Below are 19,000 nucleotides of genomic sequence, written 5' to 3' on the forward strand. Positions count from 1 at the left end.
CTTATTCTCGCTATATGATTATACAACTTTAACATTTGTTAATAATACGCTCTGTGTGTAGTATTATCCATCGCTTTTCCTTTTTAAATGGGCACTTATAAGCGAACGCAAGAAGTAACAACGGGAACATTTTTAAACAAGCGTTTCACGGGAGAGCATTTCAACTCTTCGGCCAATCATATAGCGAGAGCGAGTGGATAGTGAGGGGACCGCGCGCGGCTCTTAAGTGTCTCTGTCACGTGACTGTCGTAGCCGGTAACGCGCTCGGCCAAATGGACACACAAGTACGGAAGGTGAATTATGCCAAACAAAGGGTCACCACAATGTCATTATCATCATTTTAAAAATTTAAGTGACGGGTAAAAATAGATTATGACCGGATTTTTATGACCCTGTCAGTCAAAATGACAGACAACGAAAAAGTCTAGCGCAACCTCTGGTCTGGAGCCCTAGACTGGTGAGAAGTCACCCGTAGATGGCAGTTTAACGTCAGTGAACATATATAAGCAGTTGAGTAAGTACAAGAGCGTGACTTTCGACTTAATGACAATTCTGGTCTATTGTAGGGTGATTTTGTATCATTTTGTACCCAGAAACATTGATTGCTATTTTACTGTTGGCTACTTGACACTTGATTATGGTCCCAACCAGACCACTGACAAAATTTACTCCGTCACCAAAGCACACAGAATATTAGTGAAATTTTCATCCTGGTAACCTTCAAAAGAGAATGCTGACGCCTGAGTTAGGATCCATTTCACCAGCATGCTCAGGCCAGTATCTGGAGCACCTTGGATAGGCCCTGACTCACTGAGAAACAATATTAAAGGCATGAAGGCAATCTATTTAGAAATTCACTAATCTACCAACAACAAGAGAAAACAGATTTTCCCACTCAAGATGGAAAAGCTGCCCAGTAACAATTAATCCTTTCTGACCCGCCATGCACATTTGATTACTAGTCAGATGTTACACAATCATACTCTGAGCTCAAATCAGTTTAGGGCTTTATAGAATCACAAGAGATAATCATTCTGTTTGTTTGGTTTTTTTTCGAAACTACTGGCAACACTTACCTACCTTTAAAACCAGTACCGTATTTTTCAGACTATAAGTCGCAGTTTTTTTCATAGTTTGGCTGGGGGTGCGACTTATACTCAGGAGCGACTTACGTGTGAAATTATTAACACATTATGATATCATTTCACATGTTATTTTGGTGTTCTGGAGTGACACTGATGGTTTGGTAAACTTGTTAGCATGTTCTTTATGCTATAGTTATCTGAATAACTTAATAGCTATGGCCACATTCGTGTTCTGCCTTTGGCAATGTGTGTTTAATTGTATGATTGACTTTTTTATATTGAAATGCATGCTTTTAGTTTGTGGCGCTTTCACACCCACATGAGGGCGCACTCGCACTTGTTTACGTGAAGACGCCAGAAGAAGACAGACAGCTACGCAGCTTGAGCGAGTGGGCGAGTTAGCGAGAGAGAAACAAGCTGCGAACCTACGTTCATTGTTTATGCTTGTAAAATATCCTCTACAGAGGCAACGCCTGTGTGTATCCTCTTTTCTGTTGTTGTTGTGTGTTTTCCACCTGCAATCGGACACTTAAAGCCAGTTGTGTGGTTGTTTGAACGATGTGCTAATGCTAGCGAACGCATGCTAACCTTTTGTGTCATTGTGTAACAGCACCAAATTGTCATTTATTTACGTTTATGCGAACCTGTTTGGTATCGAGGACGAAATTGATTCCGCAAATTATACGGACGTCAAGCATCATCATTTGGGAGTTTATCTTGCTGTATAGCCAGGACCGAGCCGTAGCGTCCTAGTGAGGACAGTATATTCGCATTTCGTTGTTCATGCACTGTACACTTATTCAGCATGTTGTTCTCTATTGTATTTTTATATTAAATTGCCTTTCAAGATGACAGATCTGTTCTATGTGTTGGATTTTATCAAATAAATGTCCCCCAAAATGCGACTTATACTCCGGTGCGACTTATATATGTTTTTTTTCTCTTCGTTGGGCATTTTATGGCTGGTGCGACTTATACTCAGGTGCGACTTGTGTCCAAAAAATACGGTAATAAAAAGAAGAATGTTCCAATGTTAGATAAGGGATGAACATCTGTCTTGCTGCAACGATTAATCGATTAACTCCAGTAATTTGACTAGAAAAAAGCTTCGAATCAAATTTTGCTGCTACGAGGATTCGTTTAATTTCAGTGGTGTTTTCATGGTTTGTTTTGAAAGGGTTTGCATTTAGTTTTATTTATTTGGTTGGGTACACTGCCCTCTAGTTGGAACAGTGAATATGACATAATTCGTCTAACGGCTGAATCAAACTGCTTCCCTGTTAAGGCCAACATGAGGTTGTAATTTTTAGTTTAATGTGTCATCTCCTTGTGTCTTAATTTGTCTAATAGGATTGTTTATGCATTCGTCATATAGTTTAGAGGTATATTTAGCGTTTTTTTTTTGTGGCAATATGTGTTTGAATGATTTGTTAAGAACATTGTTGAAAAAAAATAGCATTTAAGCTAGCGGAAATTCCCTTGCAAGTTAGTCAATTGTTCTTTGTTGTACTTAGATCCTCATTTATTATTTTTTTCAACACTTGTTACACCGTCTAATCGATAAAAATGGATTAATAAATTAGTTACCAACTAATTTGATAATCGATTTTGATTGTTTGGGTCCTTGTTTTTGAGTAATGTGAGGCTACGCGCATACTCCAGTGATTAGCGCAAGAGAGAGAGATTTCACTGCTGCAACTGCTGCTGCAGCTGTTGTTGTAGGGTTGCTGAATCAATATTATTATTAAGTGTCAAGAGTTAGATTTTCTTTTGCGTTGTTAGATCCAGTGTGCGTCTGTCAGGCCAATTGTATTGTTTGTATTCTTTGTTGATGGGACATTAATACTTAGTACGGAATGTTAAAGGGAACCACGGACAGAAAGACTTGTAGTTCATAAAAGATACATTTTAGGATGATTTATAATACGGTAATTCGATATTCAAACCCCTCTAAATGTTTTCGTTTTTATCAAATTTGGAAAATTTGTTTAACTAATAGCTCGCAATTGTTGTTGACGACACAATGCACTTTGAGCGGTGACATCACTGGGCTACATAACACACATTTTAAACACACAAATAAAACACGCGATCGCCAAAAGGGAGACACAAAAAGGGTCCATGACAGTAGGTTGGGATGAATTAAAAAAAAACACAAAACCCCGAGGGTAAACCGCGGTGAGAGGCAGACAAATGAAAAAAACAAAGCAATGAGGCAACTAACGACAAAGGGATATACAAACTATCAAATGGCAGCAAGTCAATACAAACCACCTAGGATCGGTATTAGGACACTGCTGATGAGCTGGAATTGGATGCAGGTATGACGGTGGGAACTCATCCCAAATCTCTGTAACAAAACAATCTGACCAGCAGCAGAATGTGGCAAAATCATGCCAGTCGTCATACTAGCTTCGCTTGCTAGCTAGGACAGCTTTTCTCCCAGTCAAGGCCAACCGCGTCATCACCCCCAGCGTGCACTGCGTGCGTAAAACATGGCGCCCTGTGTAGTTCAAAACATGTACTAAATATTATAGATTTTTAAATCAATGGCAATAATATATGTGTTTTTTAATAACATATTTTGGTAAAAGAGAACAATTGTGGCTTATTAGAGTTTACAAGACTAAGTCCGAGGATCCCTTTAAACTAGTTAGCAGTTATGCTAAAATAGTGACTTAAGTGTCCGTTTGTATTGTGGTCTGGAGAAGCATATTAGCACTTGAGTTACTGTTCAATAGTCAAGTTGTCTCCTTCCTTTTAATAAAGAAACCACACACATAAACCCATTCATATAACAGCCAAGATTGCCTTTCAACACAAAATCAAACTGTAAATTGTCATCCAAGAGTGTGCTTTGAAATTGGATTTGGATTATATTCGCGAACAACTGTTTGATTAAAAAAAAAAAAAAAAAAAAAAAAAAAAAAAAAACTTTCATTACAGTCTGCCTCCTCCTTTTTCAATTTTGTTATTTTTCTTGTGTGAAGAAAATAAATGAATTATTGACACATTTTATATATCAGCGCTTTGCCCACACGAAAAAAAAAATGTCAATCAGCAGCACTTTTTTTAATTTGAATGAACATGACTTTTGTCTGATTTGTGTCCTGTGAAATCGCAAAACCTTTATTAAAAACTTTAATACGTTTTATGTATTTTAAATTGCTGTAGATTAGTTAAGTCAGGAAGCAGTAATAAAATATTTTTTAAGGAAATAGTCATACATTTTGTCTTCATTGTTACTTAAAACATGTCTAAAACAACTTCCAAGTTAAATTGTGAATGTAATTGAAAAAAGTGACATTTATCCGATTAATCAGTTACTGTTAATTAATAATCAGATTAATCGATTAGAAAAATAATCGTTAGTTGCAGCCCAACTTTGAGGCTAAACGTAGGTATTTTAATTTAATTTTAACGGCATTTATTGCTCTTGTGAAATGAAAGTGCAATTCTGCATAGTTTGAAGAAACACTCAGGAATTTTATTTTGAATTCGCATTTAATGTTCTTTTGAAAGTGCAATATTAGCAAGCCAAAATAAATATTATTGGAAGTATATACGCTTGTTTCTGCTGTTTTACATCTCCTAAATTTTATTCTGCAAGGCATTAAATGTTTGTAATCCGATTACTCGATTGTTTGAACTACTTTACTTGAATAATCAATAGCTGCAGACCTAAAAATTTGTGATAGGACTAATTACACCTTTGCCATTAAATTGAAAATAATCTTACTGCTTTTGTGCGTGAATGTTAAACAGTCAACTCATAAATTACTTGTCAATATAAGAAATTGGGAGTGACTTTGACATTAATACTAGAGGTGTGCGCAATTTCTGATTCGTAATCGAATTGTAGCCTCTGAATCGTAATCGAAAGATTCCCACCTCTAATTAATACATCAATATCTTTGTAGTGTTCCATTTTACACATAGCCTATGCTATTCTCTTATACAAGGGGGGGGGGGGACACAAGTATTTGATACACTGCCGATTTTGCTGGTTTTCCCACTTGCAAGCCATGTCTGTAATTTGTATCATAAGTTCTCTTCAACTGTGAGGGACGGAATATAATACAAAAATCCAGAAAATCACACTGTATAATTTTTAAATAATAAATTTGTATTTAACTGCATGAAATAAGTATTTGATACATTACCAACTAGTAAATATTTTGGCTCTTAGTTCTTTTTTAAGAACCCCTCCTGTTCTCCACTCATTACCGGAAGTAACTGCACCTGATTGAACTTGTTACCTGTATAAAAGACACCTGTTACCATGCTCAAACAAACAAACTCCAACTTCTCCACAATGGCCAAGACCAAAGAGCTGTGTAAGGACATCAGGGATAAAATAATAGACCTGCACAAGGCTGGGATGGGCTACAGGAAAATAAGCAAGCAGCTTGGTGAGAAGGTAACAACTGTTGGAGCGATTATTAGAAAATGGAAGAAGTTCAAGTTGACAGTCAATCTGCCTCGTTCTGGGGCTCCATGCAAGATCTCACCTCGTGGGGCATCACTGATCATGAGGAAGGTGAGGGATCAGCCCAGAACTACACAACAGGACCTGGTCAATGACCTGAAGAGAGCTGGAACCACAGTCTCGAAGAAAACCATCAGAAACACATTACGCCGTCATGGATTAAAATCCTAAAGCGCACGCAAGGTCCCGCTGCTGAAGCCAATGCATGTCCAGACACGTCTGAAGTTTGCCACTGACCATCTGGATGATCCAGAGGAGCAATGGGAGAAGGTCATGTGGTCAGATGAGACCAAAACTTTTTGGTCTAAACTTGGCTCGTCGTGTTTGGAGGAAAAAGAAGGATGAGTACAACCCCAAGAACACCATCCCAACCGTGAAACATGGAGGAGGAAACATCATTTTTTGGGGCTGCTTCTCTGCCAATGGTACAGGACGACTGCACCGTATTGAGGGGAGGATGGATGGGGCTATGTATCGCCAGATCTTGGCTGACAACCTCCTTCCTTCAGTGAGAGCCCTGAAGATGGGTGGTGGCTGGGTCTTCCAGCATGACAGCGACCCAAAGCACACAGCCAAGGCAACTAAAGAGTGGCTCCGTGCTGCAGTGTGTGCAAACCTTGTCAAGGACTACAGGAAACGTTTGGTATCTGTAATAGCAAACAAAGGTTTCTGTACCAAATATTAAGTTCGATTTTTGTGATGTATCAAATACTTATTTCATGCAATTAAATGCAAATTTATTATTTAAAAATAGTTTATTTGTATTAGATTCCGTCCCTCACAGTTGAAGAGAACTTATGATACAAATTACAAACCTCTACATGCTTTGCAAGTGGGAAAACCAGCAAAATCGGCAGTGTATCAAATACTTGTTCTCCCCACTGTATACGCTTATGCATACAGCAATATCTTGGAAGGTAGACGAGATACTGTGCTTTGCTAATCCTTTCCATGTCAGTGTTGTTTGTATTGAATAACAACAGGCATTGTAAAAGAGGTTAGTGTCAGTTTACACTTTTGCGCATAAATCCCTGTGCAATCTGTTTTCCTGCTTTGGCCTCATCTGTTTCTTCTGTGAACTGGGTCACACAATCTCATTCAAATTAAACTGCATTAGTTCTGCACTGTGATTATTGCCACAGCAACTGAACAAATTATTAAACGGCCTGTCTTTAAAACAAAAGTAATATTGTACAGTATGTTTTCAGTTGGTATCTTGCTGGTTGATGCAGAAATAAGACAAAAACTTTGTGCAGTTGTACTAACAGTACTAATGACCACAAATTCATTTCCATACTTCCCTCAGATGTTTCTTTGTCATTCTCATCAAAATTGGAGTTAAATTCGTTTACTGACCACGCTTGTAATGCAAAACATTGTAACTCAAATCACCTTTCTCCCATTGAAAAGAATGGAAATGCCAGTTATCCATTCTAGCCCACCAAAACAAAACAAAAACACAATTTGTATCTTTTTTAGTTAGACAAATTGCACTCTCAGATGTTATAGAAATTGTGAGCATTACTCAAAACAAAACTGAGAGCTTGTGTCCAATATTCCCTCTAAGCTACACGCGTGCAAAATCGCGCACTGCTTGCACATAAACTCTATGCAGAAAATAAAATCCTACAGAAACCTATTATAGTATCACTAGGACTACTGTCAGCGCCGCAGTGATGTGTCAGCGCGACACTCTTATTGGTACGTCGGATAGAGCAGCGTGACGCTCCCATTGGTGGGTTAATACACCACGATTGTATATAGTTGTGATTTGCATGACCTGTGTGGGTACAGAGAAAAATAAAGAGTAAAAAGTGAGCTAGACTCCTGTGCTGATTAGGCGTGTGCCGGTTACCAGTTTCAAGGTATACCGCAGTATGCAAACGTCAAGGTTTCAAACCACAAAAATATTCCGTCATACCGTTATTAGCTATTTTTATGGCCCAAAAATGCAGGGCTCACCACTCCCGCTCCAGTCGTTGCTCAGTGTGAGTGAGCCAGTCGTTGCTCAGTGTGAGTGAGTCAGCTGTGCTGAACGTTGGCTGGAGGACATGAAACACCTAAACTTTTTCCCCTATCGAAGAAAAAGAAGTCGCTGGTATGGGAATACTTCGGATAAAGGAAAGTTAAGGACAGCTGTGGCTTACGTGGGCCAACTGACATGAAAAACATGTTTACAGGGGGTGGCTACCAGAGAAGGCAACATCTCCACTAAGAGTTCGCATTTATACAAAATTAAAGGTTAGTAAACAATAGAGGCGTGAGAAATTTCCGATTCTTAGATTATTCGCGATTCGGCCGTGGAAGATTTGAGAACGATTCACAAACATCCAAATTCCGATTATTGAATCATACCAGGTAAAGCGGAATTAAAACACAGTCAGCGCAGTCTTCAGGACGCAATGAGGAACGGACCAAGAGTAAATATCATGTTCAACTCATGCCGCTAGATAAAAAAACAATAATACTTGGCTGCGGCCGACAACTGCTACAAACAATTCCCAGTTGCTAGTTGCTACAAACATACGGCCACATACGGCTACAGTAGATATCACACATATGTAGAACTAGATGCAAAATGACAGACTACGGTGGCGTTACAACATTTATAGAGCACTAGATGCTAAATGACAGACTTGCCGGCATTAGTAAACAGCCGCCATCTTAAAGCAGTAGACTTCTCTGGAAGGCTCTCTTGTAGCGAACCTCATTAACTTTTTATCTATAATACTCCTAAATCGGCAAGATCTTGACTTGAATCTATCTTTCAATGATGAATTAGTTTTAAAAGGGAAATTATGGAATTATGGAACTTAAACGGTTGATTCACAACATTAAATAAATAGAATGTAGTTTAAAGCTGTTGTTACAGAATGGGGACTTAAGTATTTTATTTACTGTATTGAACTGTAAACTTGATACTGAAACATGGGGGGGATGAGTACGTCAATAATCGATTTATAATCGAATCTGAGCCATTGCATTGTAATTGAAATCGAATCGTTAGTTGCCCCAAGATTCCCACCTCTAGTTGACACTGTCATGAATGTTTCCCAGTAGCTACGAGAGTTGACTCCAGCGTGTATATTGTGTCTAGCAGTGGTAAAACATACTTTAAGGTAAACTTACAGGCAGATAATGTGGCTAATTAGCATGCTAATTTAATCTTATTTAAAATATTTAATTTAATTTTTATTTTCTATTTATTTAACTTAACATTATACTTATATTCCAATTTGCTAATATGCTGTTCTGAAAAAAAGATAAAATATCTTGTTCAATGGAAAAAAGATCTTTTTTTGTAAACCAGAAATCTCAAAACATTTTAGAGCTGTAATAGCAATACTGTGATAACGTGAAACCGTGATATCTTTGATTAAGGTTATCATACCGTCAGAATCTCATACCGGCACATGCCTAGAGCTGATTTACTGAAGCAACATTCTGTTGTCAATTTTTGCAAGCACGAATGAGCAGCTAGCCAATAATATGATACAGTTCACGTCACTTGCGCTACGCAGCCAATCATAGTGTGGTTGGGCACCGGGGTTGCGCATATAAGCCCTGCCCATTCGCGCCATGCAAATTAGCTAGCTAATAACAGTACAGCGGAGTTAAGAGACGCAAATGCTACCCCTCATAATGGTAAATGGAACGGGCCATGATACTACACTTATCAAGCAACAGTAAAAAAGAAATGTGATTCTTTTAAGATGGAATGGCTGTCGGAGTATAGGCAAATTGGGAGAACAAGCGGTAAAACTGAGTGAGATTTTTTCTGTGTTTTTGTATTTTTTTAACCTGTCCTCTACAGCTGCTTAGACATGGAGAATAGGAATCTACAGTGTCCTAGTTGTCTGAACAGTTTTAATATGGGAGTTTGATATACTCCCATTTGTGGTTGTTGATTATGTTTTATTTATTAACTCACCCATGACACAACTGGACCTTACCCAGGCTAAAGCAGGACTCTCACGTATAACATAGTACACATCTCATGAACAACAAGATTTTTGTTTTGTTCATTTTAGGTGGGCCAAATCAATTAGATTAAAAGTAAACTAATGAAAATTGCTTCTGCAATTTCATTCTTCTAATAAGACATTTCACTTGCTATGATCCAAGGTTTTGAACAGGCGTGATACTGGTGTGTGACCACAGCGTACACATCTGATGTTGCTCACGGTGGTCTACGGTGTGCTCAGGGGGCTTATGTGTCTGCTCAGACACATGAAAAATTAGAGGGAACATTGCTAGTGTCAAAGGCCTTTTCAAACTGCACATACAGCGGAAAGTAAAGCAGTGTCGAAGAACCCATTAATTTGGGCTGTTCACAGGTATTCAATCTGATGTTACTCTAGGGATGGGTACATTTAACATTTAAACCATTACAGTACCAATTCCATGTACTACAGAGCAGTATTTTTCAACCGGTGTGCCGCCGCACACTAGTGTGCCTTGGGAAATCATCAGGTGTGCTGCAAGAAATTATCCAATATCGCTTTTCAAAAAATATATATACAGTACCTGGCACCTCTACATACGAAGATAATTCGTTCCAGGACCTTGTTTCTAAGTGGAAATGGTCGTATGTCGAGCAGGATTTTCCCATAACAATAAATTATAATTCCATTAATTCGTTCCACAGCTCGAAAACCTACACTAAATCCATAACTAATACTGCTGGTACAATTGCAAATATCAATTACATAGAGCAAAACAAATACATAAATTATGAATAAAAATCGGAATACTAATATAATAATAGTAATAATAACACCAGTAATAATGTAACGAATCGGTAAGTTTTGCGTGGTTTACCTGAACGCACCTTGTGGCTGACATGCCAGTGTGAGAGAGGATTTTTTACTTTCACTTTGTTCGGCTGCGCCAGACAGTAGGCATGTTGTGTTGCACAAGTTCTGAAATAAATGATTAAAAACCTGACGAAGCTGGCGATTGTTTGGTGATGTTACCACGATAATATTTGTCACCTTAACTTAGGAAGACTGATGAACACAGGTCGGAGGAGGACCGTCGAGATCTACTGCTGTATTTTCAAGCAGTTCACGGACGGGCACACCATGCTCATATATTTCTATCATTTCCATCTTCATTTCAATGGTAAGCCTCACCTTTTTTTCTTTTTTCACCACCCGCTTTAAAATTCTTGGAACCCATGTTGATTTCTCTCACATGAAATTCCACCGTACGTCCTTCTAGCAGGAAAACAATGAAATTGCGACGCTATCATGAATTGTCGTATTTTGAGCATTTCGTCGGATGTGAAAACAAATGGCGAGTCAAATTTTACGTCAGATGTCGAAAAGATCGCGTGCCGAAGCGATCGAATGTCGAGGTACCACTGTAATTTACAGTATAACATTATTAGGGAGGCCCCTCACTGTATTTTGAAGGACACTCAGCCTTGTTAACAGCACGCGGACGTCGTAAGGCGGACTTGCAGTAGGAAGGAAGGAGTAGATGGATGGTTCCCAGTCACGTGCCGGCAACCGAGTAAGTGCTCATTTTGCATTCAAAAACTGCTCGGATTTCTAGCCATCAGCCACCTTGCTGTCCACGATAATGTGTTGGAATAAAACGCAGGGGGAAGATTGACAGTCGTCACATATGGATAAAATGGAAAGGATACTTTCGTGTATATCGACACTTGATGAGTCTAACTAAATGATGTACAGTAGATGTGCTGGGGTCCACAGTGTCACGGACAGCAAGGTGGCTGATGGCTATAATTCCGAGCAATTCTTGAACGCAAGACGAGCAGTTACCTCACTCGCCCGCACGCGACCGAGAACCTTCTTTGTAACACTGACGGAAGTTGTGGTGGCAGTCATGGATAAGTTTATAAAAGGACAACTTCGAAATCCAAACTGAGCTGTGGACAAGATTTTGACCAAGATGATGGCCCAGGTATAGGGTGACCAAACGTCTTTGTTTGCCAGGACAAGTCCTCGTTTCACATCCTCTCCATAGCATCAGGCTGGGTTTTATAAATTCATGAAATGTCCGGTTTTTATGATTTTTCACAGTTTCACGGCAGTTACAGACTACAATAAGGAGTAGTTCTAAGAGACATGGCTCCATACACCTTTCTGTAAGTTTACCTCCTGTTAATGTTGATCATGTGTCTTCTGTTGTATATTGGGTTATATGTGTACACAGAGATGCAGTATATTGTATTAGTCTTGTATTTTGTTGAATGTTAGTATCATATTCTAAGTAGCTGTATTTCTTATGCCTCAGGGTTCCGTCATCTATGTTAATAAAAGGAAATTCAAAATTGACATGGAGGAGTATTTCTTCACAATCAGCCTCTGTTAAAATTGACACTTCGCACGCAATACTACGGTACTGCTGCCTGTTTCCAGAGCGCCTGCACAGTTGTTATGTTTTTTATGATAAATTCGTATATAATGGCAACTGTTGACTTCTGTCTGAACTTTGTACTGGCGTGATCTGTAAAATCCCGTCCGGTGTCGCATCGTTGCGCTGCCGATGATTCTAAACTTTTATAGCAAAGTTTGATTTTGCCTCGGCTCCCGGTACTCACTAAAGGGGTAGCTATCAGTGAGCTAAGCCGCGCTAGGCATTATGGGAAATGTAGTTTTGAACTGCTGCATTTGGAAACATTGGTTATGGCTATGGTGTTTTACTTATATAGCGCTTTTCCTTTGAATAATTTGTCAGTTTATTTCGGTTATTGTTTGCTTGCCTGGCAAGGCCAGACTGTTCTCCTGTATTTTTCAAACACTGAGAGAAAAGTCTGGGAACCAGCCCATTAACAGCCTCTCGAGCAGGTACAAAATCAATCGACAAATCAGATTTGTTTATTTGCGTGACGTGTTCTTAACGAGCAACGTCACTCTTGCGCGTCGAAAGTCGTCTCCACAACAACACAGATGGTGAACGGGAGAGCCGAGAATATGTTCCAATCCACGGTAAAAACAGTTTTAAATTACCAAAAACACATCGATATGAGTCATTGACAACAGTCTGTCTCGCGCTAGCCATGGTGAATAAACTCCACTCTCTTCGTATGTTTACTTCCGCACGCAAGTCCCTCGTCCTGCCCTCGTCATTTTACTAACGTCACGTCTGCCCGTCGCTGATTGGTCCACTCCGCTGTCTGTTTGCTGTTGCTTGCTCCGCCTTGGAAAATTGTATCCGCTGAATGGTGGCCAGACTCAATAGCTGGAACAGCGGTGTGTCTGGTGTACCAGGCAAATTGTTTGCGTGCAATCTAGAACACTAAATGAGAGTAACAATTGAGTGGGAATAACAATTTGTCAACGACAATTGTCGCGATAGTAATTTATAAAAATGTTTTGTTGGCACATAGCCTACTGTGAGTGTATTGAGTGTATTGATTTTTCTCATTATTAAATTTTTTTTTTTTTTTTTCAATAAAAGTGAATTTTTATATCCAGACTGAGGAAGCAAATTTTAAATATATTAAAGTGATACAGGCATCTTTGAGTGAACTTCGAGTAAAATTCAAGTATCTCGAGGCCGGGCCGAAAGTCTTCTTTTTTGGAAATCAAAATATGGTCACGCTATCCTAGTAAGAGTCATGGTTAAAAAAAAAAAAAAAACGCAAAGACGGAGAGCTCAAAAGCAGGGCAATACAGTGAAAGCTGTTTTGGTAATGGTGTTATACTTGTATAGCGCTTTTCCACCTTTCAAGGTGCTCAAAGCTCGACTTTACTTTAACCGGGGATGAGACAAAACCTACTCCATTATGTTCATCATCAAATATCAAACTGAATAATGTCCATCATCAAATATCAAACTGAATAAGTATATAAATATTTTAAAATTATATTATAATTAAATATACTGCACAGAAAGTCATTTTAGAGAATTTTTAGTTTGTGGTGTGCCGCAAGATTTTTCCCAATGTAAAAATGTGCCTTGACTCAGAAAAGGTTGAGAAAACTGCTATAGAGCAGTCTGTCTGTCTGTCTATCTAAAGATATTGTATGCAAATTTAGCTGTGCAAGGTGCACCCTAAACCCCACCACCACCACCACACACACACACACACACACACACACACACACACACACACACACACACACACACACACATATACACACCGGCACAAGGCGGGAACCACCCTGGCCATCTGCGGCCATGCGTTGACAAAGGAATCAAACCACGCATTAGAAACGCGGTAGTAAGGATTTACGATATCGACGTGGAAAATATCAGAATTATACATATCACTGCCTTATTGAGGTATTAGGGTGCCTCACGTGAAACAATAAGGCTAAATGTATTATTTTTTCGATGTGTGTGGTTTATTTATTCATTTTATTGTTATGAAAATAACGTTTCTTTCACATAATAGATTACAGAAAGTCTATACCTCGTGTTCGTTGTTGACGCAACCAAGGTGCAGGTTGTATGCTTGTGGCATGTTTAGCGCGGATATGCACCTTGCAGTCAGGAGCATCCGCTGGAACCCCCCCCCCCTTAAAACGCATGGAGCTTACCTTGAAAAGAACCTCCATATACACTCGTCCTCCTCTCACAACGTTTGCTTTCCTGAGAGAATAATGACAGTGATAGAGTGCTGCATGCCGACAGCCGCAGCCATGCAGGAAGTCTCTGATAAGCACGTTGCCTCGTTGTGAAAGTAAATATGGCGAGGGGGGGTTAGTGACACGGTGACACCATCGGTACTACGTGCGCAGTCGTTGTGGTTATGTTTGAAAACAAATTGTTTAAAAATAATAAAATAACATTAATATTATAATGTTTTAATACATTATCATGTTACATAATATGACAAAAAATGTATAATAATGACTGATAACAATAATAAAGCAGCTCAATTAGGCTCGAGCGTATGACGTGGCACTCGCGAGGTTTCCGCCGCTATCGCCATTGTGGAAGCGAGAAACATAAGCAATGAGGCATTTCAACACAGGTCGCTCTTTAAAAATGGTTGGAAATTATTGTGCGGTAAAGAATTGCAACAACCGATCGAATAGAAAGGAGAATGTACAGCTCGACGGAACACCATTGAGTTTCTTCCGGATCCCTACATGGAGAAAAGGCGAGGGAAAGCTCATATCTGAACTTACCAAACGTCGAAGAATGGCATGGGTGGCCTCGATCAGAAGGAAGGGCATAACGTTTGATTCTCCAGTTACACACTGAGTTTGCTCTATGCACTTCCACTCCGGTAAGTTAATTTCGTTTGTTTACGCAAATTTCAGTAACTTTACGCCCTAAGTCGGCCTGTTGTTAGCTATTGCTATAGCTAAACAACTAGCATGCATACATGTGCATTGTCTTCATAAGACATAATTCATGTCGTTGCTAAATGAAAAAGCTGTAATATTTTGACGTGAGAGAGTGGCAAAGAATTTGTACACAGGATACATTTTATGCAGCAAAAGATTTGTACATCCGTGGTCACAGACTAATATAAACACACATTGCCTACCTTTGCTAGAAAGATGTGTTGCCGTTTGCTATGGTCATAAAGTGAAGATCCTGCACCCATCCGCAGCAAAACTGTTCGTAGCTTTGTAGCGATTTGTAGTTTCGGAATTGCTGATGAGTGTAGTAACATATACCAAACACTAAATACAGCATGATGTCCATTTCGCGTAGTGGTGGAAGCTTGTCGACATCTTTATTCCATTTGTGTTCGGCTTGCTCGTGAGGGTCAACATTGTTCACATCCTTAAAATTGCTCACATATCTGTCCTTCGCCGTGGTAACAAGTTTGTCTCTGTATCGAACTGGCAAGTATTCCTTACTTTTTTCCATCTTTGGTTGCCGCTAAGTTTAAATGTCCCGTGATGCTTCCGCAATGGTTGCGTTGTCGCAAATCTCGCATGATCCCGTGCTGCTGTGACGTAAACGCTCGAGCCTAATAAGGGACGCGAGAAGTGGGAGCTGAGGATGCTGCAGCACCTCCTGGTGTTGGGGAGAAAAAAGTGTTTTGATAGATTTTTGGGGTGGTAAAAATGAATAAAAAACATTGAAACAAGCGGTCTTTGTCAGTCACGTGCCCAAACTAGCGGACACGCCTCCTTGCGCCATTTTGAGTGTACCACGGATGTAAACAAACCAGAACAGGAATAGCTCCAACGCCACATTACTCCCTCCAACTTCATCGCTGGATATAAAAAAAACTCCCTCTTTTATGGTATCAGCTTTACATTTTAAAAACTATAAATCTCTCGAAGCTCACGGACATTTCACGAATGGCTGGGTGCAGGATCTCTTCTCATTTCAACCGCAGGACTGTGAAAACACAGCCGTCACTCTAGTTGCTCCTCTCAGAAACATGATACAGCTCTTACTTGAACATTGTTGAACTTTAATTGTACCTTGAATATCATCTTAAACATCATATGACTAAAACAGGTTAAGGAACTGTCATAATGACATGCAAATTCATGTATATTGCACAATATATTGTTTCAGTGCTGACATTGCTATGCAAAGATGTGCACTTTTGAGAATTTTAGTAAAATATATGGGAAAAAAAAAAAAGTAAAACTGTCATGCTTGTTTTGTTAGCAAACATCGTATTTCCTATACAGTGTTTATCTCCACAACATTGCTTGAATGTAAATAATAAAAAAAAAGTACTTTTCATTATCAAAACCAACACCAGTTCTTTATGTACTTAAAGTGATCCTCGATTTTAAAGACATGTAGGCTCTAATAAACCACAATTGTTCTCTTATATTAAAATATGTCGTTAGAAACACATAAAATGTTAAATCAATGGAAATATTTTATAATATTTAGTGCCTATTTTGACCGATAGTTGGCGCCATGTTCTGCGGGCGCGGAGTGATGACGTAGATGATATTTTTCCAATCGTGTAGCGTGTGTACAACAACTGTGTATTACTGGCTTAACTCGCGAAGTAAAATGCCACGATGGAAACAAGGAGAGTGATGAGAGTCTCCACAAATTTCCTGTTGACAAGAAGAGGAGAAAGGTTTGGGAAAATGCCTGTAGACAAGCAAATCTTCTCAAACAACCAAGGCTTTGTTGTCGCCATTTTTCTCCTACCGCGTTTGAGGATTTTAGTAGATGACAACTAATGAAAGATCTCACCGGAGCGGCTAGATAGAAGCGCAGACTAAAACCAAATGCTGTTCCAACTATTTTCCCGCACAAGAAGCCTCAGCCTGCTCGGATATCGAGTGAAATGCGCGCAATGAAGCGAGACGGACGAGACACTCTGGCCGCCCTCTTAAGCACCCAAGCCGCTCCTGTCGCTACAGCGGGAGGCGAACCTTCGGGCGTACCGCTAGTCACAGAGGAAGCTAATAATTCACCTCTACTGTCAGTTCATCAGGCCGTAAGTGTGTGTGTTCAGTATTCAGCTAATATGAGTGATGCTGCCACTCAAACTGATCAAAGCACGTACAATGCAATTCATTCAATGCAACACAAATGTCCCATTGATAAAGCAATAAATTCTCATCGCCGGAATGGCATACATGTGAAGTCAAAATCCATTTTAGGGGACTCCTCTCAAGCTCATCGCGAGAATTATGTTGGCACGTTGTGTGGTTGGGGGGGGGGGGGGTACTTTGTGAAGGGAACAGCTGGAAATAACGCTACCTTCCGCGGGTCGCATGCCAGACAGACATTGCTATTTCTTGCAGCCTAAATGTCAATAAAACAACGCGGATTAGCTCCGTGGTTTGATACTCCGCCTCCTTCCCTAGCTCGCCACACATTCATAGTTTTATTGCCTTCAGTGAGAGTTTATAATGTCAATGGTCAAGAAAATAAAAAGGCACGAATGCCAAGGTGTTTTGGCCTGTACTGTATGTAAAGCATACGACAGCTCTGGATGCTAACAATCTACACAATTATATTGGAATGAGTTTGATGGCGCAATAACTCACCTTGAAGATCTGCTGACAAAAACCTGAGTTCTCGACAACATACGCTCTCTCGCTCCGTTGTCATCGAGATGCACTTGCCGCAAGTACACCAGAAGTTTAGCCCAACTCTTGCCTCATCAGGTATTTCCTGCTCTGCATTTCGCCTTTGCTGCTCGTCTTGTGAACGAACGACAGTGCTGTTCTGCTCTTCACTTTTCCGCTCTTCAAATTGGAAGGGACGAACCGACGACATGTTGGGATAGCTAATGAATGACACGCTGAAGTCCGGCAGCGGGATTTGTGACGTCACAGCACTGCGACGTCAACAACCATGGCGAACAATCAGTTAAAATAATTTTACAAATTTCATTAAAATGAAAAGATTAAGAGGGATTTAATGTCAAATTATTATAACTCATACTAAGATGTATCTTTTAAGAATTACTTGTCTTAAAACTAGAGGATCACTTTAAGAGAGACAAAGACTCGAGAAGACTTCAAAATTGTCATTGACATACTTTATTAAACAGGTTTAGGTCATCTAAAAACGTATAAAACTTTGCTTGCACAGACATATTATATTATTATTATTATCCAACATTGTGGCTTCTTCACCTTCTCATGGAAGAATGATGTTTATGGGTTTGGTTCCTGTTAAGATCTTATACTTCTGACAAACATTTCCGATGAACTTTTCACCATGGATTCTCAAATGTGCTATTTTCCGAGTTTTCTCTACATCTCTAGCTGCTGGGAGTTTGACCTCCGCACACAACATGCCCATACATTCCTGTATGTCAAAACCTCTGTCAGCCAAGACAATGTCCCCAAGTAACAAATTATCAAAAAAAAAAAAAAACACTGTTCAGGGTTATAAGTTTGTCACTTGTACGACCTCCCCAGCCTTTTGATAAGAAACAAATAGCTACCTTGGGTGTAATACCTTTTAAGTACGTCATAGTGTGGTGGTGTTTGTTGCTGGAAAACATTTGGGCACGTGCTTTCAGATTTGATGGTTTCTCTGTGAAAATTTCAAAACAGTCAATAATCACAGGCTGTGTCAAATTCTGACTGGTGTTGTGCGTCTCATCCTCTGTGATTAGTTGATCACCTTCTCCAGCTTCATGTGTCCCCTCTTCAATCTGTAGCTGACCACTTTCTTCTTCAGCATCAGGTGTCCCATCCTCATTCTGTTGGTGACTGTTTATTTCACCAGGTTCAGATGGTCCCTCCTTGGTCTGCAGCTCTTCAATGTTTGCATCCTGCTGAACCCCCATCTCTGGTGTTTGCAATGTCTCTTTCCGTAGCTGCTCACGCCTACTTCGTCTTGCAGAGCGTGCAGTGTTTGTTGGTGTAACAGATGTGTGTCCCAGATGTAGGGATGGTGCCCAGTCTAGGTCAGTCTCCATCATTTCATAAGCTGGCAATCACGTTAGGTTTTATATAGAAAGTCAGGTAAGATTGGATGTTTCCATGGCATTTCACAATCATAACCACTTAATAAGACATGCTACCATCCCATCCAACCATTC

General features: G+C 39.7%; 1 protein-coding gene across 2 annotated transcripts in view; it reads right to left on the reverse strand.

Moving 5' to 3' along the window:
- Positions 1–14,255, reverse strand: part of LOC130910879 (solute carrier organic anion transporter family member 4A1-like) — a 48,154-nt gene extending 33,899 nt beyond the window's left edge. For both annotated transcript variants that reach the window (XM_057828534.1, XM_057828499.1), the window contains exon 1: positions 14,091–14,255. The gene's annotated coding sequence lies outside the window, so the exon portion shown is untranslated. The remainder of the gene's footprint in view (positions 1–14,090) is intronic.
- Positions 14,256–19,000: the final 4,745 nt, after the last annotated feature.

This window comes from Corythoichthys intestinalis, chromosome 2 (assembly GCF_030265065.1).
Source record: "Corythoichthys intestinalis isolate RoL2023-P3 chromosome 2, ASM3026506v1, whole genome shotgun sequence".
Classification (NCBI taxonomy): domain Eukaryota; kingdom Metazoa; phylum Chordata; class Actinopteri; order Syngnathiformes; family Syngnathidae; genus Corythoichthys; species Corythoichthys intestinalis.